The sequence below is a fragment of the Heterocephalus glaber genome, unplaced genomic scaffold (genome assembly GCF_053883595.1).
Source record: "Heterocephalus glaber isolate CG9 unplaced genomic scaffold, H.glaber_assembly_v1.0 deba00001608, whole genome shotgun sequence".
Lineage (NCBI taxonomy): Eukaryota > Metazoa > Chordata > Mammalia > Rodentia > Bathyergidae > Heterocephalus > Heterocephalus glaber.
The window spans coordinates 10,863,119-10,888,528 of NW_028258379.1; the positions used below are offsets into that span (position 1 = coordinate 10,863,119).

At 41.7% G+C, this 25,410-nt stretch overlaps 1 protein-coding gene and 1 long non-coding RNA gene across 11 annotated transcripts in view; one reads left to right on the plus strand and one right to left on the minus strand.

The window, feature by feature from the left end:
- LOC147822752 (uncharacterized) overlaps positions 1–18,940 on the plus strand; it is a 33,148-nt gene extending 14,208 nt beyond the window's left edge. The window contains exon 6 of the long non-coding RNA XR_015445018.1: positions 16,983–18,940. This is a non-coding gene — a long non-coding RNA (uncharacterized LOC147822752). The remainder of the gene's footprint in view (positions 1–16,982) is intronic.
- The window catches only part of Slc8a3 (solute carrier family 8 member A3), a 144,875-nt gene that overhangs the window by 34,939 nt on the left and 84,526 nt on the right, over positions 1–25,410 (minus strand). The gene's annotated exons all lie outside the window — the stretch shown is intronic.

Here is a 25,410-nt window from a genome sequence, read left to right on the forward strand (position 1 = left end):
AGTCGGAATTGGAGCCCAAGACTGTCTGACTGCCGAGCCTGGGTTATGCACTCACCATGGGGAACTTAGAAGGGTGCTGAGGTGCTCTTGGCTGAACTCATTGATTCCATTCTTGCACATACTACTTCACTGGGAGCAGGGTTATTGGGCTACTCTTTGAAAAGATCACCTTCATAGTTCCCCTTTCTCTTCTGAAGTCCAAACTCCTTTTCTTGGCCTTCAAAACATGCATGAAAAGTGACTTGGCTAGAATTCTGGCTCTGCTCTCTCTTCAATTATTCAGTAATGACTTCAGTTCAGTGTATTTTCGATTGTTCCTTTCAGTGACTGATGACATGAAGAAAATGATTCCCTCCTTTAGTTAATGGTCAAGAGCATGGACCCGAGGATCAGAGATATCTGTGTTCAGTAAATACAAGTTTGAGGACTCTGGAAAATTAGTCAATGAGACTCTCTATAAGTGTCAATTTCCTCATGTGAAGATGGGTGTCATAAGACCTACTTCAGGGAGTTTTTGAGAGGAGTAAATGAGATAATACAAGGAAAACTCATAGCATAGTAACAAGCAAACAACGAGCAGTTGTAATTATCACTTAATTTGATGATAGTCTGTTTAAGTTATAACTGGAGCAAGAAATAAAAGGATTGTTCTTTTTCCTAGTCCCTAGGATAGGTCAGAAGAAGGTGAGAGATGTCTGGCATTTGGACAAATGCTGGCTTGGGAAAGGGCAGGGTATTTTCTGAACTTCATGGTCTGGTTAGAAGAATGACAGACAAAGGGCTATGCACTGAGAGTTTTGAATTTCAGCATCATTCCTCATATTCATTTCACTGCATATGGGCCTTGCCCTGTCTCAAGAAGTCTGTTTCGAAATGAAAACCATCATTCCTTGCACCCCCTGCCCCAGTGTTAGTGAATACACTTCCAAAGGTAACCTTCCCTCTTATCCAACTGCTATATTTGCTCTGAGAGTGGACTACCCAGGCAGCTTCTTTGCATATTTAAATCCCATTAGGTTGAGACAGGCCGTCAAGGGTTCTGTTTTGTCTCCATAGGGGTGTGTGTGGGAGAACTAATGGGATTCATTTATACTCTTGAAAGCTTTCCAGCCTTGGATAAAGCGAAGTCTTCTGTGAATGGTCAATGCGCTTGTTGGTGCATAAATACTCCCAACCATGCCCTTTTCTTCTCTCAAAGATGCTAGAATCTGATTTGTACTCGCAGTGCCAAATTCTCAAGTTCCTTTTCCTACCTGACTCCACTTCAGTAAATCCTCCTGAGCTCTGCTCCCTCATGCTTCCGTCTGGGCTCGGTGAGGTGGTGGGAGAGTCTGTTTCTGTGTCAGAACACAGCTGTCCTTCCTGTCATTCTCGCCTCTCCCCTCTGTCCAGGGGCAGAAGGCTTGCTGTCAATATTCATTTCAAACAGGATGTTTACATATTCCTGTCCTATTGGAGGAAATAAAGTGAGCTGGGGAAAGCCCAGTTTATAGAGAGGAGACGGCCCAGTTAAAATGTGTTTGCATGTGCTGCACATCTCGGGGCTTCTGCCTTTCCCACAACATTCAGGGCATGGAATGATCAGACAGTCATTCACCTGAAACAGAAGTCAGTGACACTCTAGGGTGATAAAAGAAAACATAACGACAGTGACAATAATATAATACATTTTAAACTCTACATCTGCCTGGAGGGCCCTTAATCAAGGATTTCAAAGCACTTCCTGCCAGATCTTGCCCATTCATCTTTCCTACATCCTTAGGAAATAGCTGGCAGGTAGGTAGGAGAGCACTATAAATAGAATAGTGTATCATTATCTTGATGTGAACACTATGTATTTAGACAGTATTTTCTCTGAAGAGCTCAAGAGCGCCACACACATTATATTATCTAATTCTAACTCATTCATACAACATCTCCCATATTTGCTGCCTTCCAGGTAGTTTGGAAAGCTTTGGATCCACAGAAATTCACAACTTTAATGCCTATTTTCTTGTCTGTTACCTGTGTATAATGCACAGGCATTTCTTGGGGCTGCTCTTGCTATCCTGAAGCAGCCAACACCATAGTTTGATTGCTTGGTCCAGGTAACACCATGACACAAGCACCTCAGTTAATACCCTTGCTTGATCACCTGACCCAGGCATCAAGGGACCCTCAGCATACTCAGTAGTATATCAATGATACCAAAGGCTAGGAGAAAAACATAATACTTTTCCTTAATCCCAGTTTTCCTGTGGGTCTGGTTTGGTCAGTTTTAAAGCCTCACTGGTATGGCTATCATTTCATTATGAAGACAGAGGGTAGGGAATGGATCTTCTTTGTGAACAGATCATACAAACCCATGGCTGAGGTTAAGCTCTTAGTACAGTTTCTGCTTACTTTGAAAATGTAGATTCCATTTAAAAGTGACCTAATGTATTTCTTTCATTCGAAAGAACTTCTGTATGTACCTTCTACTGACGTCACCAGGCAGGTGGTGTTCTTCTAGTATCTATTCAAGTGCACTTGACATTTGTAAAGAATCAATCAACTGTGTAATTGTTTTCTTATTTGTCCTCTCCTCTGTCCTAAGCTCTACAAGGTCAGGAGCTCTATTTGTTTTAATTTTTTCTGTCTCCAGAATTGAGCATATGTCAAATGCTTAATACAATTATTTGTTAAATGAATGAATGAGAGGGTGAATGACAGCAGGAAACATAGTGAGCATTCCTGGGTTAGGCTTCTAAACATGCCCTTTTGCACAGGCGTTATTCTACTTCAGGGCACTATAATGGCCTCTATCCCCTACTACATGTCCTCATGCACCCTGGGAACTGCAGCCTCACCAACCCACCCCCTCATTTTCCTTAGCCCTTGGGGAGCTGTTTAAGTAGAAGCCATAAGTTTGATCTGGTACTGTCCAATAGTTTAGTTGAGCTCTGCACTCAGATTGCTTTTATGATCTGATCAAAAAGAACAGCGCTCCCAGCAAAATCTCTCACCTGTACCTATCTATAGAGTATAGAAGGAAAAACACATAAGCTCAAGGGAAACATAAACTTGAGTTAGAATCTTAGCTTTCCTGCTTACAGCTGTGTGACCTTGGCCATGTTCCTAACCTCTTTGAGCTTCTGTCTTCTCAGCAGCAACATGGAGAAGATGACATCCACACCAGGTGGCTGTAGGCATTGAATGAGAAAGCAGAGGGAGTAGGCTCAGTAAATGACTGTCCCCTTTTTTTTTTTTCTTCTATCCTTGACCCCTTTTTTGACTCATTCTCCCTTCTGGTGGCTTGTTATCCTTTGGCTGCTTCTAGCCATCACCCCCTAGGTTTTAGGTTCCATGCTGGAAGTGTTGAGACTCAGACTATATTTAGATGCCTTAGCTCTTTTATTTTTATACTACTGTGTTGCTATGGTGATAGTGATATGAGGAGGGGAAGGGTAGCTGGGAAAGAAGGATGAAACTCAGCCATGAAGATCAGTGGCTCTGGCTGTGGACTGAGTAAGCTGGTGCTCTCCAAGGATCCTCACCTGTGCATTCAATCAGGAGCTACCAGGACAGATAGACAGATAAAGGCTCTTAGAAAAAGAGGAGTAAAGAGAACTGACTGCCTAAACTGTTCACTCCACTGGCCCAGACACGGCCTCAACCCCTGAAGCCTTCCTCAAATGGCTTCTCTATCAATCAAGCCCGGTGACAGCAACTGGGGTTGGGCGGAGGAATGACATCAGTTATGTTGGAGTCTGGAAGATGTTCAGACCAGATTCCTGAGGAAGAAAGTCCTTTATCTACACCATGGCCAGGCTAGTCATGGATTCTGTCCCCAGGGAAACCAATCACACAAGGATAGAAAGGAAATGCTTCTTTATTTGTGTGAACTCATATATGCTTTCTGGATTTGATTGTGGGCAAGTAGGCTTCAAGCTCATGATAAAAACTTGCTCTGTAGAAAGATCCAGTATTGCTAACGCCTCATTTCACTGAGATTTCAAAATGGCCTAGTGAAGTAGAATTATGCTTTTAGGAGGAAATGACACAGAGAGGCCGGCTACTTCCCCAGTGTCACAGAGCTGATAAATGGCAGAGTAGGGAATTGAACTCAGGCCATCCGGACTCCAAATCCAATGCTCTTTTGATTATATCAATGGCAACCCACAACATTTTTAAAAATCTAAAGATAATTTATGTGAAGAAAGTCTACAAAGGAATATAACCAACAAAGTAGAAAAAAGCAAAGCTTGTGCAATTGACAAGGAGGGTCTGACTTGGACAATTCCCCTCCCACCTCACCTGCACGGAGAGTTCTAGGCAATACCTTTCAAAGTGTGGTGGTTGAAGCATTCATTTAAGAAACATCTGGGGGTAACTGTAAAAGTGACGAATGTGGAGTCCCAACCCCAGATTTGGACTCACTAGATATGGGTGTTTGCATTTAGACAAGAAAATAGCAGTTTGATAAATACTGAGGTAAACTGGAAGTAACTTAGAAAATCTCAAGTCAGAAAACTCAGAGATGGAAGACAATTGCATTACCTCCCTTCCTATCTGATTCTTGATTCTGATTTCTTTTCCTATCTTCCTATCTGCTCATTTGTAGCAGCCTGAGATCAGGCATAATAAAAAATCATACTGGATTGTTTTATTATGTTTTCTAACTTCCCTGTGGGCCCCTATCTGTTGCTGAGCCTTAGGCTGTAATCTTTGGGGGCGAGAAGGCCACAGTGGGATCATCATTGTGCCTATGAAAGCAGGTCTGTGTGGGAGGAGTTTCTGGGTGGAGGGGAGGGGAACAGGATGCCATATTGAAGAGCACCAAAGGGCTATTCATCAGGTGAAAAGTCCTAGAGGTACATGTGAAGATTGAATTGAAAATATATCTATCGGGCAAGTATGAAGTGTGGAAAAATATGCAGGGAAATTAATGTTTGATTTCTCATTCATTGAATGGTTGCAAGTCCCAAAGGACAAGGACAGGAGGGTTTGATGTATTTGTTGAAGGGAGCAGTCAGTGTTGGACTAAGATTTTTAGCTCCCCTAAATTCTGGAAACCTTATGATGTTCCTTTTCCTTGTAAATTATAGCTTCCTATCGTCAGACACTGTAATAGACACAAATAACTCATTTGATCTTCTTTAGAACCCTTAAAATATGATTAGTATTCTTATTTTGCAGATGAAGAAACTGAAGCTGTTAGAAATTAAGTAATTTTGCCCAATATCACTCAGCCAGAAAGTGATAGAATCAGGATTCAATCCCAGTGGTCTGACTCCAAGGTCTATGTATATAGTCTTCTCCAAAACTAGCCCATAAAATTAGTGTATATAGTCCAATTAAATTCTTATGATGAGATTTCTTAAAATATTGTATTATGTCCTTCTTTTCTAATTAGTGGGGTGATCTTGTTTAATCAAATGCTTTTGGTTAATCCAGCAGCAAGTAGGTGAAGGAATGTCTCCAAGAGGGTTATGTTTCCAATTTTCATCTTTGCTGCTTCCTGCTTTCTGCATGTTGCATTCTTAAAGTTGTTTTTAATAAATCTTATTAAAACAATACCAAAGGACTTTAAAATATTTATTATATGTGCCTAAGGCAGAGCCAAGATCGCACCTTTTTCCAGAAATCTTCCCCTGTGCCCATAGTCCTCTACCTTTTCATTTCCAGTCTGTAGCCACATTTGCACGAGCACCCACGACTTCCACCCTCCCTTATGGTTGCTGTAATGTGAGTCCTATAGGGGCACAGACATGTCACACACCTCTCTGTTTCTCCAGCAATTGGCAGGGCTGGGTTAACTTAAGCCATCAAGCATTTCATGCAGGAGCAGGAAGTTGAACTAAATGTTGAAGTAGGTCAAGGAATTGCGGGCACAGAGGGAAGTGTGAGTAGGCAGCCTGAACCCATCATCTTCCTGTGCAATTTCAGAATGGGTGGAAATGCTCTTGGACATATTCCCTTTTTCCTCATTTGCACTGATTCTTTTGAATCATAATCTACTTTTATATTCTAGCACTATGTTCTGGAGTTAAGGAGAGACAGATAGAGAGGCAGAAAAGAGCAGGGGCAACAAGACATGAGCCAGCTACAACTCCTGAGCCAAGCTCATGGTCCAAAGATAAGTGGCTGATTCTGGTCCTAAAGCCTTCATAAATTCAAGTTCGACATAGTTTGTTCCTACTGCTGCTCCATTTTGGAGATTGATCTAACCTCTCCCCAGGATCTCCTCCAGATTCTGGTTCTCTGTCTGTCTGTCTGTCTGTCTCTCTCTCTCTCTCTGATTACTTTTCCAAGAATTCATGCCTCAAATACGGAGCCCTCCAATTGAAGTTTCTTCTCTCTGAATAGTTCTTTACCGTTTATTAAATGCCTTCCTATGCATAACCATTCAAGAGTTTTCTGACTATTCTGTAAGGTAGGCTGAGAAGTCAGGGACCTCACTTTATTTATTGCTGAAAATGAAATTGTGAGGTTAGTTTTTTGGGTACCTTGGTCCATTTCCTCTCTCCCAAAGGAAAACAAAATTCTTTTGGGGAGTCAGCTGCAAATGTCTTATGTTTTGGAGGATAAGGAGAAAGAAAAAGAGAATAGGCCTCTTTCCAAAGAGCCAAAATTAACTCTAGTACCACTCAGCAGATAAGTGACCATAGTTGCTGTTTCCAGTTGTGTGCTACCAACCTCTAATTCCTGAGGGGTAAAGGGTGCCAGTAATCCTTTGCATTTACACTGAGCTCTTCTGTTTACAATTATTTCATCTTCATAACAGCCCAGAAACACTGTGCAGTTACACTCACCTCTACTTGAGGGGTAATTAAGACCCAGAGGCACCAAGGATTTGCCTCAGTTCACATAGCTGGTAAGTGGTACAACTTGGCCTAGGCTTATGTTTTCAAGATAATGAGGCCAGAGATCTTTTCAATACTCTGTTCTTCTCCTCTGCTTATAAGCCTTATCCAATCCATACCTAAGCATTCTGAAGGTAATGAAAGAAATGTACGAAAGTGGTCTATTGAAATGGACCAGGTGTGTTACTGTTTAGGTGAGAAGTTAAGTGCAAAGATCTTACAGATAGACTGACCTATGTTTGAGTGTGTCTCTGCCACTTATAGCTAGGAAAAATCATCACTGTAAGATTATTTTCTCATCTGTGAAAGAATGACATGGGGATTAAGTGAAATATGCTTCTGAAAATTGCTCAGGATAAATTTCTCAATATATACTCATTGGTATTTTGTTGTTGACAACAACACTGACATTAATCACTGAATCTGTTTAACTAAAAGATCCTGAATAAAATTATATCATTTTGGTTATTTTCCTATAGAGATTGTGTTCCACAGGCTTAGACATCTTCTCTATTTAATAAATATTCCTATCATGTTTCCTGAAAGTGGTCATACTGTGCGTGTGTGTGTGTGTGTGTGTGTGTGTGTGTGTGTGTGTTTAACATATCCTCCCTTAAAAGCGGTTTCAGTGCTTGTTGTTGTTACCTTTCTTGCGCCTGAGGGTAGAAATCTTGTGAGTGGGTGGTTATCTTATCATTTCACCCCACTGGTCATTATTCAGCCAAACTCAACACATTTCTGTCTTTTCATTTTTTCTTCACACTCTGCCTAGTCAAGTTGCTAAAGAAGCAAATCTGTCATTCAAGTGATCAGATAGACAGCATTTTCCTCACATGTACAGGCTTTCAAAGTACTATTCCATCTCTCTGTAGGGGAGGGTAGTGCCCAGGAGTATGGCATGAAAAGAGATGAAAATTGAATATTTTCTGAAATTGCTGAATGTCTACTAGAGAATCAAAAGATATTCATTGAGGGAAAGCAAACATGGAGTAGGGAAGAGATATTAAGGACCTCATCTTAGCTCAGAAAACTGGAATATAGTGTCTGAGTAGCCCTGAACCTTCAGATTTCCAGAATTCCTATTCCCAAATGGCACTTACAATTTTTGACATGGGGGACAAAGAACAGAGGGGAGTGTCAAGAACAGCAATAGAGGAGGAACTATCCAGGGAATGGTCACATGATGCTTATAAGGTGAATGAGAAGGAAAGACATGGCTGGACAACCTGAATAGAAGGATGGTGAATGACTTTCTGTATATCAGAAATTCATCTATTCATAAATGGTTATTCAGTTTCCATGGACAAAGTATGTGATAAGCATTAGGGGCTGAAGGAGTTAAAAAGATAAGCAAGATATTGTTCTTTACTACCAAGAGCCTAGCATGACAAATCCCTGCCTGTGGCAGCTTCCCTGGAGCTAGTCTTAAGAAGGGAAGTGGGTTGGTAGTACCTCATTTTCCATGCATACCCAAACAAAACATAGCAATATACACACAAAACCAAACAGTGATAATAATACACATACTGGCAGGTTATAATTTTCTTTTTCCTTCTACACATTCTCCTTGAACTCTACTAGTGCTGGCATGAAGGTGAAACTAGACTCAGTTTATCCTGGACAGCAATGTGTGTGGTTCATGTTGGTTACTATGAATTGTGATGTTGATGAGGCCTTTCTTTTACCTTCAGCTTGACTCACCTCTTTAGCTGCACCGACTCACATTGACTGCATCCTTGCAGTATGCCCAGTACTATGTTTGGCATCCAGTAAATGTCAGGCATCTTGAAAAGATGCTATGCCATGCAGAGATGAATAAAAGTCTCTGTGCTCTTCAAGAATTCACAGACCAGTGGGAAGGCAGATATGGAAGCAAACAATATACTGCAAACTCAGTCTCACTTATGAAGCTGGGAAGAGTCTCAAAGACTGATCAGCCAAAATGTCCTATGGCACATACCATTTAATAATAACGACACTTTATACTTGCATGCCATTTTACATGTTCCAGGCACTGTTAAAAGTGCTTTGTGTTTATCAACTCCCCAAATCTCTAGACACTAAAAGAGTAAAAACTATGGTTATAACTCTTTTACAGATGTTAAAATTAAAGCACAGGAGGCTAAGTTGCTTGCTTAAGGTTTTATAGGTAATAGATGACAGAGACAGAATTTGAACTGAGGAGACCTAGCTCCATAATCAATGAAACAAAAGGAAGTCATGGCATCTGCTGTAAATCCCAGGTTCCTCTGATTTCTATACAATCAACATTTATTGAGGTTTTCATATATGCCAGACATTGTGCTAAGTGTTTTCAATATATCTCATTTAACCCTCATTACACCCCAATGAGGTAAGTGCTAATGTTACTCCTATTTATAGAGAAATGGAGAAACAGAGGGATTTAGTAAAATGTCCAAAGTTTCAAGGGGAAGTGAGGTGAAGGCAGGATTCCAGCCCAGCTTAGTCTGATTCCAAGCCCAAAGCTTTCTTTTGCCCTGCATTTTTGCTTCTGGTGTAGTGAGTTATTTGTTTTCTGGAATCTCAAGAACAGGATTTCTAGTTCCCTCAACCTAAGACCAGGCATGCTAAGTCCTCTTTTCCGGGAATGTGTTTACACCCATGTCTTCCTGAGACGGATCAAACTCCATAAACCATGAACCAAGCTCCCAGCACCACATGGAGCCAGTGTGAGCTGGGAGCACTGGAGGGAAGAAGATGCAGGTATTAGGAGATGAATTCCTTGCAGCTCCAAAGGCTGAGTCGAAATGGAGTTGGGAGCCACTGATGATGTCACCTTCTACAGGTACCACTACCCAAACACAGGCCTCACTTTCTCTGATGATTATTCAAGGAAACAAAAATTCTCCAAGAATCTTAAGCCATTACCATATTTAAAAAATTGCTACAGTTGCCCAAAGGAAAAAAAATTCAGGATCATTCCTATCACCTCCAGATGTCCTGGCTAAAGTCCAGGCTGGAATATTGTTAGGAAAACTGTCATAGAAATGAGAGAAGAAGGACAGTTTAATGTGATGGATAATGAGGAGGCAGACAGGCAGACTCTGAAAGAGCACCGCCTTCCTAAGGAGCCTCTTGGGCTGCTGGGCCGCTCTCATCCATCTTCCCGAACTTCCCAGAGCATTGGCTGTTGACACACTGTATCTATCTATCAGTGGCCCAGCAGCCACATAAATGTTGTCTATCAGTAACCACAGGGGCTTGTGTCCAACCGGTTCAGACACTTGCCAGTCAATCTCATTTATCTTCACTCTTGTTTTTTTAAATACTGCTCTGCTGTTAAAAACAAAACAAAACAAAACAAAACAAAACCTTGAGAGCTGCTCTCTTATTTTTCCTGTCTGAAGCAGCTGGTCTCTATCAAATATTCAGTTCCATTTTCTGGATGTACAGAAAAATCACTTGAGTTGCCATTCACAATTTCAGTTCTTAGGCAAATCAAACAAATTCAAAACAATTGCTACAAGAACTAAAAGGAAAAAATTCAGCACCTCTGTCGAATGCTTTTTGCTTTGTAAAATTCGAGCTCCAGTGCCATCTGCCATTTTTAGTTTATAAAGCTTACAAATGGACTAGAACTTTATATCTCAAGTCAAGCAGGAAATTGACTATGATGCACCTACATAGGCAAAGAAGTGTGCTAGAGGCAAACAAAGTATAAACTGAATTCTCTGTCCATCAAGAGATTGTAACATAGGTTCATAGTAGATAATACTTAACAGTTATAGAAGTGTAGGAAGTGCGCTAAGAAGGGCATAGTCAGTGGAGATTATCTTAGAAGTTATTAAAGGATTGGTTTGCTAAAGAGCTGGTCATTGGGAAAAGGTAAGGTTCTGATGGTTGTGGTATAGAGGTGGGAGAAGAGGTTTGACAATGAGGCATTGTTATGGTTTAGATGTAACACATCTGTCTTAAAGCCTGTGTTTGAAAGACGGTTGGATCAAGGGATGTTAAGCTCATGAGTGGATTAGTGCTCTGCTGAGTTTATAGCTGACTTGCAGTTAGGAGGTGGGGCCTGGCTGGAGGTGTGACCTGGCAGGCTATATCTCCTTCCCTGGCTCCTCCCTTCTTGTTCTGCTTCCTAGCTGCCCTAGGTTGGGGACCTTTTCCTCCACCATGCCCCTCTGCCATCCTGTTTCTGCCCTGCAGCCAGACAATCACGGACTAACACTGCAAGCCAAAATGCATTTCTGCTCCTTCAAGTTGTGGGTATTGAGTATTTTGTTCCAGTGATAGGAAAGTGACCAAGACAGGTTTTAAAACAGGAAAATTGGAAGAGCATTCAGCAGGCAATGAGTTGGCTCTTGTGGCCAGGGCAGAGTGGTTGTAGAAACAAGTAATGAGTTATACATTTGCTTGATGATGTTCTGAGGATGAACATAGACTCTTATCTAGTAGGAGTCCCTTGCAAATAAAATTTTTCTAGGTAGATTTTCTGGGGAAACCAGTGCCCACTCATCTTCTGTGGATATTGCTGTTTCTCTGCTAAGGATTGCTTTAGAAGCAAATCCCTTAGAGCTGTGTCAGCTGGGGAGAGTTCTTTCCTCCCTGCTGTCCTAGGTAATGGCTCTTTCCGCATTGGGCTATAAACCTCTCTCCTGCTGCTTCCTGCCACTGTCTTCTAACATCTGAGTCACTTGTCTCAACAGTGATAACTTTGGTACCTGGCTCATAGTCATCCTTCCAGCATCCTGAGAGAGTTATGATTGTGCCCAAGATGACTAATTAAAAGCCTTGGCCCTCAATCCTTCCATCTTTTCCTTTCCAATGACCTTCACTTCCCCTCAGACATCTATTCTCAAATCTATGCCTTAAGTCTTATCACCTAGAATTGCTCCACCAAGATATCAAATCCAAACATCCCGTGACTGAATTTACTGTCTTCTTTATCAATGCTTCTTCTCTTCCTTTACCCCCACGTTAGTGGACAGTACCACTATCCATCCACTCATTCCTGCATTATGGTCCCCTCTCTGGACTATCTGCACTTCCAAGCAGGAATCAGATGCTGTTACTTTTACCCACTTCTAGCTCATGAACACTCTTTCTTCTTTTCATTCCCTACTAAAACTCTCCATGTATTGGTCACCATTGCCTCTGGCCCAGAATCTGCCAGCAATCTTCTAACTCATCAGCCTGATCTGATTCATATCCACTCAACTTCATTTTCTCCTCCTCTTTAGGTTGCAAATCTCCTTATGCCCATCCTTCCCTCTAAACATTTGTATGGTTGTTTACTCTCCTCCAAACTTCTTAGCATTCTGGGAAGGGGCTTTTTCTGTGGTGCTGTTACCTGCCCTCTTTCTTACTCACCCTCCTTCAGATTTCAGACACCTTCTCTGAGAAGTTCTTCTCAAACTTGTTAGACTGGTGTGGTGAGTTCACCCACATCCTCCTGTAGTGAACTGTGCTTGCCTCTGTGGTGACATTTGCTACACTCAATGGAAATTGCTTGTTGACAAGAATATCCCCAGTAACAGTTTCTTGAACGTGGAAGTAGCTCATAAATGCTTATGAAATGAGTGAATGGATGAATAAAAAGGGATGCAAGAGAAAAATATTTTGAATGCAGAAATGGAGGGTAAGAAAAAGTAAAAGGGAAACTTAGGATTTTCTGCTGAGTGCAAGAGGTGAGGGTCATAGGGCAATGAACAGAAAGAGGGGTTTCCAGAAGAGAAGGAGCTAGTTTTGAAAATGATCCTTTTAAATTAGGCAGGCTGACATGGAGAATGGCTAGATATGGGGGAACGGAAGATACAGATTCAGGAATTATACACAATAAGACACCTTTAAATTCATTCACATGGTTGATATCTTCAATATAGAATTTAGAGAGAGAGCAGTAGTAAACCAAGTCTTCTATATGTAGGAAGTTAAGTATCCGGATAATTCAGGTCCAAATGACATTTTCCCCTTCACTTTCTAAATAATTATTATCTCCGTTTGGTGTTCTTAGTTTTTACATACATTAATTGCACATCTTCATAGGGTACAGTGATATTTCAACACATGTATACAATGTGCAGTGATCAGATCAGGTTAATTGGCAGATCTATAACCTGAAACATTTATCATTTCTTTGTGTTGGGAACATTCAAAACCCTCTCTTCTAGTTAGTTTGAAACACACACTAAATTATCATCAACCACAGCCTGCATTGTTTTTATTTTGAAGATCTGCTAGGATTTATTTTTTTCCTCTTCTAACGACTCTTTTTCTTGTTTTGAACATGTTTTGCTAACCCGGCTGTTAATTACCTCATCATACAATCAAGCTATTGTAACTCCTGTTTGCTGTTTTTCTTTAGCAGGATACTTGTATTTCAGTTGGCTTCTATTGTTTTCCCCCAGAAGATAATTTATTTGATCAACACATCGGCTGGCTATTGATTCGTCTATGTTTTACGAGAAATATCCTTGCTTACACTCCCTCCTGCATCCTCTAAGTGGATTTTCCGTAAGAAATTTTGTGTTCTGAATTATTTCCCCCTTCATTGCAAGTGACTATTTGAGAGTCCTTAAACATACTGCGTGAAATGTGCACATCCTGCTGCTCACTGTCAATTTCAAAAGCTCAACACCTGTTAGTAGATAAAAGTACCCCGTGCTGGCATTTCACAAGGGTTACATTTTACCTCTAAAAGCCCTAATCAGCCAACGTTTTCCTAATTGAGGTACAAAAGTTTGATTTAGTGAAATTTGAATCGTCTTTCAGAATTGAAATATAAACACAGGGGCACTTCACGAATGTGCTGATATTCTTTCCTGCCAAAGGCAAAAGCTTTGGTCTTTTGAAGGAATTTCTACCTACTGGTTCTTATTCTAAATAGACTCAACATTTCCTGGTTCTTGTAGAATTACTGGAACACACTCTTCATGATTTGTACAACTAGGAACAGATCTGCCATTCAAGTGCGAAACTGCCACCTCGCTGCATCCCAACTGCCCTGGGTGAAGCTGGTTTGACTTTTGCACCGAGAAGTAGTTCTTCACCTTTTGGAGGCGTCATGAACAGCTTTAATAATTTGGGTGCCTCTTACCAGAAAAATGCACGTACGCGCACACAATATTTTATCTATAATTGCAGGGGATTCACATACCCTATCATCTAAAAGCCCATGGACTCTAGGTTGATAACCCTTGGACTAAGGGCTAAAGATTGATTATTGATGGTGAGGGATGGCACAAACCTCAGAACGTGCAGAAAACAGCTGCGATGAAAATGTGCACCGCTGGGCAGTAGCTACAACTGCCAGCGGGAGGTGCATGGCTTGTGTGCAATCACGCCCAGCATGGCACTGAGTGGGCTGCCATCTTTCCTTCTGCAGGATATCAAGTTTTCTACTCATGTTATTACGAGATTTTTATTTTATGGCAGCAGAGCTCTGATTTTATGATGGAAGTCAGACAAAACAGCTCCTTTAAAAAATTTACCTTATGACCATCTCAGCTAAAACAAACCATTTTTTTTTTTTAGCAGGAAAGAGAGGGGAGAAGGAGGGTCCAGTGTTAAAAGGACTACTCTTTTCACCTTTCCCTCCCTCCCCATTCTCTCTCCTTCCTTCCTCTCTCTCTCTCTTCCTCCCCACAAACCTGAGCTCTTCACTTTCTTTAATATCTCATGCTCCCTAGACTCCTACTCTCCTTTATTAGGTCCCATTTCATTTTCTTGAGGCTGACATCTGAAAATCCGCTATCAGTTTCAACCTTTCAGATGTCTAGCATTTATCTCATTCCATACTGCTTTGCACCTATCTGATTTCAGAGCTGCACACTATTCCCTTGAATCCTATCAGGCAGCTTGGTACTTTCGATCATTTGAATCACCATCTCCTATGCTCTCTTTGACTTGAGGCAACATAATCTCCCTTTTCAATAATTTTTGAAACTTAACTGAGCTTTGATTTCTCAAAGTCATGTTTAAAAGCATGACCTGAACTATAGCCCAACTTAATAAGCACTAGTTACAAACTGTATTGTGATCTCTTTTGCTTGTGTCACTCTCATCCTGATAACAGCACTTATTAACACTTTACATGTACAAAAAAGGTCATTGCTGGGGCAATTTGACATTTTTTCTCCCTCCCTACAGGGAAATCCTCTAAAACATGGTCATGTTATGGATGTATAGTTTTCAAGCTAAAATTGCTCACTGTGTTGCTATCCAATCCACACACACAGCTCATATACTTTGTTCAGGTTGTTCTTTGATTTTATTTTAAATAAATCCTTTCATGGTGTATGAGATCCTAACTCCATGAGCATTTTTCCAACAACAAGGACACATTCAATATTTTACTTAACATCTTTGGAATAGTTTTCCTGTCTGCAAAATTGGCATATTATTCCTAAGGACTTTCATTTTCCTATTTTTAACATCAGGGCCTTATCACCCTCTCTTATGTACATTGGCATCCAGCCCTACTGAGCTACTTGCCTTTCCTGGGTGCTCAGACTTTTTCGTATTTTTGCTAATGTTATTGCTTCTGTTTGAGAGTCTCTTCTTCCCTTGCATAACTCATGGCTTCTAGCCATTCTTTCAGGGTGGGCACAAGTGTCCCTTAGCTCTCCTGAAATGCTTTCCCAATGCGTTGTGTTGTAGAGCCAATGGCTCTGTATTATAGCTGCAGACTGACCTGCCTATTTTCATCTCACTGGACTGAAAGCTCTTTAGAGTCAGGGAATGGATATTGTTTATGACTTTGAGCCACAAATTCTTTCTTTTCTCTGCCTTATTTGGGTTATATTTATTCCTCTAATTCTAACCATGTGGTTCAAATGGTAGCTGCCATCTTTTTAGTTCCATCTTCTACCAAGTAGATGGTCTAAGCAATCTCTGATACAAGAAGATCAATCTATCTCCAATATTTAACCCATATATGGGGGCCTGATGGCTACCTATAGTTGTATCTCCAGCCTGGTGGATGAAGCCAATCTGAGAGAAAAAAATCCTGGTGTAAAATGAGAAGAAAGAATCTTGAGACATGAAAATTGTTAGTTGTGGTTGTTCCTTGGACATGCCTTCCCATGCATTGCTTATATAAGCCAAGGAATTCCCCTTTCTCCAAAGTGAGTTCAAGTTAAAAGTTTTAGACATTGGCAAGCAAAGAATCCTCTAAAGTAATATTGACTGTCTTCTTCATGTGTCTACCTCTAGTAGCTGACTTAGGATTCAGTATTCAGTAGGGGCTCCATAAACATTGCCATCATTAGTTTAAAGCCTGAAATCATATTTATTGTAACAGAGAATCAGGGATTGAGATGAGAGGGAACACATGTCGTACCGTGATAGACCATAATATGAGGTTCACACCTCAGAGCTGTATAATGAAGTGACACCACATGCATTCTGACCATCTACTTGAGTTTGAGCTTGTCCTATTGGTATTGGTAAACCACCGTCAGAAGTGTTGGCTATTTCCTATCTAACCAAGAATAATTAGCTCCCCTAGGAAATAGTCCTGAAAGACAAAATGAGGGAGACTGCAGCATGCACACACAATGGTGGGGTATTTGGTTGCCCTGTTGGCTTCATGTTTGCATGGCATAAGATGAGGGAGCTGGAATAGGTGAGATAGATACTATTTAGCAGCTTTGTAGCTCTGCAAAGCAACTTTACTTCTCCGGGCTCTGTTTTCTCCATTTGCCAAATGGAAAGAGTAGCACATGTCTCACATGCCTTACAGAACTATTGAGCTGATGAGATGAACAAACACACACTTCAGCACATTATTGTTGGCAGATGCTTTCTTGGGGAATCATGTTAGGCCCTTCTCTAAACACAGAGACCACTGTAGTGCTGACAGGTTTGCTTTGATAAACACCTGGCCTAAGGCAGGATCATTGCTGCAAGAGCTGGTCTAAAGCACTTTCATCATGGAGCTGAGGTGAGCCTCCCAAGTTTGACATCTGCTTTTGTTCTTTTCTGTCCTTGTCGCCTGATTGCCAGCCAAAACTTCGTGACACTTCCCACTTGGCCATTGCTCTGAAAGCCCCTTAGCTCAGCCTGTAGTCCTAAAAGTGGATCCTGAATCTCCTGCTTACCCACTCTGTCCCTTGGAACACACTCCCTGGTACCTGCCCTAGCTAATAAGCTGCCTTGAACCTCAGAGAAACTCAACTGATGATTCCTTTGCAGGACCCCTCCAGCCTGCACAATGCCCAGAAGGTCTCTGCAGCACACAGCCTGATGAGAACCACTGGGTAAGGCCTGATGAGAGCAGCTACCTGGACAGCGTGGGGTGACATGGACAAGCTGTCTGGGGGACTTCATTTAATCTGACTTTGCTTCCTTCCTTTCTGACCTTGGCATAAGTCTTCCAACACCTTTCCAGCCTGCTGGACTGAACAGAGAATCTCTGACATCCTATCTAGGACCTTCCCTACAATAGGAGGCAGTGGTAGAAAGATAGAGGTAAATGGATACACCTTGAAAACATACCTTCAAGTGAAACAAATTGGACATACATGCTTAAATATTGCATTGTTTCTTTTGTGAGAGAAACTGAAAAGGGTCCAAAATAGATGCTAGCTATTGGGAAGTAGGAAGAAAATTTTTAAAGAGAAAGGGGAACAAGGGAGGGGGAGGGGATAGGAAGAAAGGGAAAAGGAAAAAAGAGAATAGAAGGAGAAATGGAAACAAAACTTTTGTAAATGAACGTGGGAAGAAGTTGAAGGGAGGGAAGAGGAATGGGGAAAAAAGAATCAACATACACTATGTACAGGTACAAATTCCCTATGATGAATGTGATTATTATGTATGTCAAAAGTGTACAGATAAAATTAATTTAAAAGAAAAAAAGGAAGGCCTTGGAGACTTGGGTTTAAATCCCAGCTTCACTGCCACCTACCCATGGGAACTAGCATGGGCACATGCGGGGAGGCATGGAGCTCAGTTTGTCAGCCTTGCTCAGGATGAAGACAAACTGTCCCCCCCTGCTGCTGGCAGAGAGGAGGCACCTTCCAGAGCTCTGAGCTGGGAACAGCTCAGCAAAGCCCTGGGGGCTGGTGGTACGTGACAGCAACAAAAATAATTCCCATCCGAAGACGCTGCTTACGTTTTCAAATCACTTTCTTTTCTTTTATCTGTTTTTTCCCCTACAATATTCATGTGAGATGGGTATTATCATTCACATCTGACAGACGAGGAAATGAAGCAGAGCAGGAGTACTGCAAGAGGCAGAAGCATGGGTTCTCAGGCATCAGACTCAGAGCTGTGTCCACATCCTGGTTCAGCTGTGTGACCTTGAACTAGCTGCATACCTTCTGAGCCTCAATTTGCTCATATATAATCTTGTCTGAAAGCACTCATCCTCAAGGGATGTGTGGGGTTTAGGAAGGCTTGTCACCTGATAGAGCATAGGCTTTGGAGACCCAAATTAAAATCCAGGTGCACTCAGTGTTAGCAAGGGCCCACACAACACACTAGAGAAGAGCTGTCCCTAGGTCCCAGTGTCCTTATTCCAGACCCCAGAAATCCCAGAATTCCACTTTGAATGCTTTTGTCCTGGAGACCTTGAACTGTGCCTATCTTGTGGAGGCCCCAGGAGTCCCTGGTCAGCCAGTGCTCTGTAGGGGGGTGTGCAACAAAGTAAGAAACCACACTTCCCACAAAGATCAGATACCATGTCCAGTGCACCTAGCACTGACACAATGGTCAGGGTCCTTCTGTGCCTCAGTTTACCCATCTGCGAAGAGGACATGAATCATTTTCACCTTGACCTTTTGAACTGTCACATGGGCCATGACAACAGCTTCCTTTCCAGCCTCCTTGCTTCGTCATGCATATGGAAAAATTTGCATCAATGCTCCCAAGATTACATATCCTCATTTACAAAGTCAGAGTGTTCTTAAAATTCTACATTGTGGGGGAACAGCTTGGGCCCAGCTAAAGGGCAGGCAAATGGAGGCCAGGGGAAGAGCGGAGAAGACAGGGAGGCGCTGGCAATGCATTTCCCAGGTTCTGTGGTTTATACCTTATAAGGTCTGCAGGCCCTTCTTTGAATTTAATAAAATACGCTTACATCTTATATACTCAACTTTGGTTTTTTCCTAAGCTACCTTTAGAGGGTTCCTGCATCTTATAAGCAGGAGAGTGCCGAGGATATTCTATATGTGCTCTTCCTACCCTGCCTTTGGCTGGGGTTGATCCCTGATGAAACCATGGTCATTGGTGCTCCTAGTGGTGGCCCTTTGTCACAGCACTCAGGCAAGTCCTTGGACTTTAGAGGCAATCATTAAACACAAGCCACTGATGATGAGCAATAAGGTCAGTGTAAATCTAGGACAGTTGGTCTCTGCTTTGCTGTGCAAGAAGATTTCAGTAACTGTATCTCAAACTTGTCCTTGGATATTTTCAAGTGGGAGGCAGTAGATAGTGCTGGTTATGAGCACAGTCCCAGAGTCAGACTGCAAAGTTTCATGCCACAGTTCCAACCACTAACTAGCTGTGTGACATTGAGCAAGTTATTCCATCTCTCTGTGCCTCCATTCACTCACCTGTCAAATGGGAGTATTTTTGGTACTTAATTCACAGGAATATTGTAGGGATGGAAGTACGTAGCACAATGCACAATACACGAATCCTCAATGTACATCCCCAATTACTTTAATGTTCTGAACAGAACTTAGAATGCATTTAGAGGAGATACTGTGACAGATTGGGCTGTGAATGGGTTTAGATTCTATTATAGTTTAGGTCTGAAAAGACCACCAAAAGTCTCATGTGTGCAGAGCTGACGGGCTTGGGGAAGTACTGAATCTTGAAGGCTGCATCTGCATCAAGTGGATTAACCCATTGATGAGTTCATTAGCTGGATGGGCTTATTAGGAGGAGGGTCCTACTTGGATGAAGCAGGTCACTATGGGGGTATGACTTTGAAAGGTATATTTTGTCCCTTCCCCTTCCTCTCTCACTCTTGCTGCTCTCTCTGTTTCCTGGCTGCCATGAGGTGAACGGCTTTTCTCTGCCTTCTGTCATGATGCTTCTGCCTCATCAAAGGCCTAACCATTGCCTCATTATTGCTTAATGGAGCTGGTCAACCATGGACTGAAATACCTGAAGCCATGAGCCAAAGTCAATCTTGCTCCCTTTTAAGTTGTTTACGTCAGGTATTCTGTCAGAGTGGTGAAAAGCTGAGTAACACAGGTTCCATTGTCTCCACTTTGGTTTTTTGAGAACTGATGAGGAAGCTGGTGAGTGTAGAGGAAATGAAAGGCTTGAAGATGGGCAGGTTGACAAAGACGCACTCAAAGAGATTGGTAGGCAAAGAACAAAAGCCTGCCAAACCCAATGAGGCCCTCACAACCATCTTTGGCGGAGTGGTTGGAGAGAAGCATGAAAAATTAAATGCTCTCCTGAGAAGGGAGCAGCAGTGGTGTGGAACTGGACAAGGAGAGAAATTCCCACAGCCCAAGAACAGGAAGGCAGGGTGCAGTCCCACAGGTAATACGGAGGTAACAGTGGGGTCTCAGGAGAGACAAGGCAATAAAAATCCAAGGGAAATGTGGGAAGAATGGCAGTGCAGGAGAGCCAGAATGAAACTCATGAGAATTTTGATTGTAAAGACTTTTATGAATTTAGATACCGCCCTCAGAAAACCTTAAAAAAACCCACCTCTTTGAGGATGAATGAAATCCCAGCAGCACATCTGCAGACTGCTTTCAGCTCATCAATACAGAGTTACTATAAATGGCTCTGTGTACAGAAGGTTGTTTAAAATGTATGAGACCAATGCACGTTACTGATTTAGATCTGCAGATTCTCAAGTAGGTTTCTTAAGTAACAAACCTTAGGAAGTACCACATGGGTACCACGAATTGCCCAGATGAATTTCAGTAAGTTTCTCAACTGCTCGGTGCCTCAGTTTCCTTGTCAGTCTAATAGAGGTGGTGAGTGTCCCCCCCCCACACACACACACTCACACACACACACTCTCACACACACACACACTCCAACACTTCCAGTGCAAACAACCAACTCAGTTTCACAGGCTCTCTAAGTGCACAGGCAGGGGCTAGGGCAGAGTCTGTCTGAAGAACGAAGTGAGAATTCTCAGAACTTAAGCAGCCAAGGGATGCACTTGGCCTTGTATTCCAGTGCCAATCACACTACATGTTCTCTCTGACCCCTGAATCCTATCTTGGGCACAAACCTTTAATGTCTCAACACTACCCTCTTTTCCCTGTATGATCTATCACCACTGTATGCTGCAGACAGCCAGAGGACCAGCCCTCCACTTTGCCATCATTCCTGTCCTTGCCCCTTCAGTCCCGGACAGAGAAAATTCATGAGCAATAGCATCAATCACATCTCTTGGCTTAAGGGTCACCCTGGTTGGAGCCAAGTGAGCTCATGGAAAGGGAGATCAGAGGCTCCCTTGACATATTACCAGGACAGTGGTCACAGCAAGAGCCTGTGGGCTTCCAGTGGGAAGGAGTTGTCCAGGGAGCTGCATCCCCAGCTGCACAAGAGGAGTGCCGTGTCCTTTTTTCCTTTCATGAAACCTCCTCCTGTCCTGAAGTTTTCCTTCTATCCCTACATTAAAAAAAAAAAATCTTCTTTCTGTCCACATAGTCCCCTCCTTCCTCTTCAATTCCTATCTCATTACGCAACTGCATGGGCTAAAAATACTTCTGGCAGCCGTGATCAAACCCAAACTGAGCAAGATGCAGATTTAATGAGGCTTCCATGGAAACAAGTTTTCTTCTGCCAGGCAGAAGAATGTGTCTGTGCCAGGGAAAGGGAGAGGGCAGGGAACATGTGGAGAGGCAATAGAGGTATTGGTGAGATGGGGCAGTGGGGAGTCATAGGAAACCTCTGCACCTAGCAACTGTTTCTGGAAAGGTTCAGTCAGCAGCTGGGGACTCACCAGCTGGGGACAGTCAGCTGTCCTGGTCAGCAGCATTCTAAGAGGCATATTGTCTGAGCTTAGCAAGGGGATCCACAGCTTCTTCCAATCTAGAGAAAAATATTTACCACTGGAGTTCCTTAAACAGTCAAACACTGAGCAGCTGGAAAATAAAGTATAAAAATAAAAAGCTGCTGACTGTATTGGTCTTACTTTGATTATGATCAAGGAAGTGTAGAGGAGGAAAGTTGAGAAAGGTCAGTTAGATACAAAGACAATTTCTGCCCAGCAAGTTTTCTACTTCCTTGAGGAGTCATTTCCTTCCAGTTTGTTTCTCTGAGATGCTGGAGCCATGAGGTTTCTGAAGGAATCTCAAAGGGAAAGCTGAAAACTTTTTTGGCACAACTGCCAGGTATCTAATTGATGTCTGGTTTCTACTCACCATGGCAGGGACAGCACCTACTGTAATACTGCTGCTCTTTACCTTTCTCTTGAGATTTTCTACACTAAGTTTTCACATCCAAAGAAGTAGGGTGCATACTGGTAAAATGTGGGGACCAGCAAGCATACACCAACTTGACTCATGAGCTGTTTCTGTAAGGTCTGTGAATCTAAAATAGTTTTATATTCTTTTTTTTTTTCTGGTACCTGGAATCAAACTCAGGACCTTGCATTTGCCAGGCAGGCACAGCACACTGAGCTATATCCCTCGCCCATAGTTTTTGTATTCTTAACGAGTCATAAAAGAAAGAATACATGACAGAGACCACATGTCGACCACAAAGGGAATGATACAGTATTTACTCTCTCCCATTACAGAAATAGTTGGCTGATCCCTGGTTATAAGCAAAGACTATGGAATCAGATAGATTTAGGTTCAAATTTCAGCTCTTCCATGGACTAGCTTGATGACTTTATGGACTTAATCTTTTTGAGTCTCAGTTTTCCCAATTGGAAAATTGGGCTACGGGCACCTGTCTCATAGAAAAGGGGAGCTAAGAAATTGTGGCTGTGCTGGTCACACAAATGCTCCACAGATGCTAGTTAGCACGACCATGAGGAAATAAGGTTGAAGTGTGGCAGTGAAATGACTGATACTTTTTCAAAGATTACCCCAATCACAAATATTCTGCTTGTTTTGTTTGTACCAAGCATCGGATATGCATCCTCTTGACCAATTCAGGAATTAGAACTCCTAGAGTTCCAAAACTGCTGTGGAGTCCATGGCTGCAAGGATCTGAGCCTACAAGATGTCTGGCAAAACCTCTGAAGACAAATTTGCTGCTCATGCAAATCACACCAATGTGCTCTGAGTCCTCATGCACAAGACCTTCTAGAATCAATGTTATCACATTGAGAATCCTGCTCTACTTGCCTGTGGTCTTCAAAATGCAGAATAGCAGAAAAGTGGCAAAGAACATGTAGTTAGAAACCAGACAATCTCTAATAGCACAAAACATCTCTGTCCTACCTTTTTCCCACTTTACATTTTATAAATGACTGCATAAATAAATGAGTTCAAATGCCCCCAAAAGATAATAACACTACATTCAATTATCTCTTGGAATAAATAACTGGGCTCTTGAGCCAAAGGAGTGCTAAGAAGATAGTGCTGATGATGTCAAGGTTAAAGCAGGATTAGCTACTCAGTTTTATGAGGTCAAAGATTCAGATAGTGTTCCCAGCCTTATCCAGTCCAGGCGCTAGATGGAGGGTGCTGAGTTCAGCACACTACTGTGGGATAGCAGTATACACAAACAACTGCAGGGTTTCAAGATTTATGGTTGATTTTTGGCATAGTCTTTATTGTCTTTTTAAGTAAGAGAGGGAAGGAGAGAGAGGGGCGTATTAGAATGAGTGAGATGTATTTTTACAACAAGAAAGGCTGGAAAAACTTTAAATTTTCACAGGAATGGTAAAGGCCAAGAGTGGAAATGGTATACTCTGCTTAGAGTGGGATTTGATAGGAATAAAAAGATTATAAGTCAATTATCTCTGTTCACTGATATTTTTAAGGGCCTAAAAAATCTAATATGATTCTAATCTGAAAAAGTAAGTATCTGTTTCAAAAAGCAGATTCTACATTGTGCATATTTTGCTCTACAAAGTAAGGAGGAAAATACCCAAGAGAATTGAAGACTAAGGGGCCTTCTGAAAAGAAATCCTGGTTAGACGTCAGGAGACTGTTCTAGTCATGTTTCTGCCTCTGGTACTATGAGCTTTGGTAAATCATGTGGCTGTTCTGTGTCTCAGAATCTTTATCTGGTAATAGTCACAATCTTTTCATAGGGTTTTGTGAATTTCTGAGGAGCTGTGGAGGAAACCTCTCATAGAAAGTAAAAGTCTCCCAATCCAAAAATGGGTATCTAAATGAACAGACATTTCTCAGGAAAAGAAGTAGAAATAGCAAATAAATATACAAAAAAATGCTCCACATCACTGGTCATTCGAAAGATGCAAATGAAAACGACACTGAGATTCCACCTCACTCCAGAAAGAATGGCTGCTATTATGAAATCAACCAATAACAAATGCTGGCGGGGCTGTGGGGAAAGAGGAACCCTGCTGCACTGCTGGTGGGAGTGTAGACTGGGGAAACCACTGTGGAAATCAGTATGGAGATACCTCAAAGAACTAGGACTGGAAGTCCCATTTGACCCTGCTATTCCACTGCTGGGGATCTTCCCCAAAGAATTAAAAGAATCATACCACGGTGATATATGTGCACCCATGTTCCTAGCAGCACAATTTGTAATAGCTAAAATGTGGAAGCAGCCCAATTGCCCATCAACCGGACACTGAATGTGGTTTTTTAATAAAATGGAGTACTATTCAGCCATAAAATGAGAAATTAGAGACATTTATAGCTAAATGGATGCACATGGAGGTGATACTCTTAAGTGAAATAAATAGGACACATGTGTGTAAATACCGAATAGTTTCTCTAGTGTGAGAAACTGAAAGTGTAAACAAGGACTAAAAGGTATAATAGATAATGTGAAATAGGAAGAAAAGGGGCAAAGGGGAAGGGAAAGTGGGAGGGGTAGGGGAAAGGAAAGAAGGGAATGGAATTAATATGAGAAAATGAAAAAATGGAAGCAAAGTCTTTGTAAATAGGGAGGGCTGGAGGGGTTGAAGGGAGGGCAGGGGGATGGAGAAAAAATAAGAACCAAGAGAGATTATGCAAAGGTGCAAATTTCCAATGATGAACATCATTATATTGTATACCTAAAATGTACCAATAAAATAAAAATTTAAAAAAGAAGAGTAAAAGTTTCTATGAATGTAAGGTATTATATTTATTATCAATGATAAACCAAGTAGAAGATCTAAAATACAAAGGTCAATTCATTTATTCAATAAGCATATACTAAGTATCTACTGGGTACCTGGCACAAATACATGTTAAAGATGTGGTATAAATAAGAGGCAGGACCTTCTAAAAAGAAAAATCATGAAAAGAGGCAAAGAAAAAGTAGCACATTATATTCAGGAAAAGGAAAAATAATGGATGACTTTTTTTTCTTAAACAATACAACCAGAAGACAGTGGACCTAGGTAAGGGAAAAAAATGGCCAGCCTAGCTTTCTATGTCCAATGAAAACATATTTTGAAAATAAAGGGAAAGACATGTTAAGATAAATGAAAATAGAGAATGTGTTGTCAGTAGGTTCTGCAGTAGAAATGCTAAAAGAAATGACTCCAGACGGAAACAGG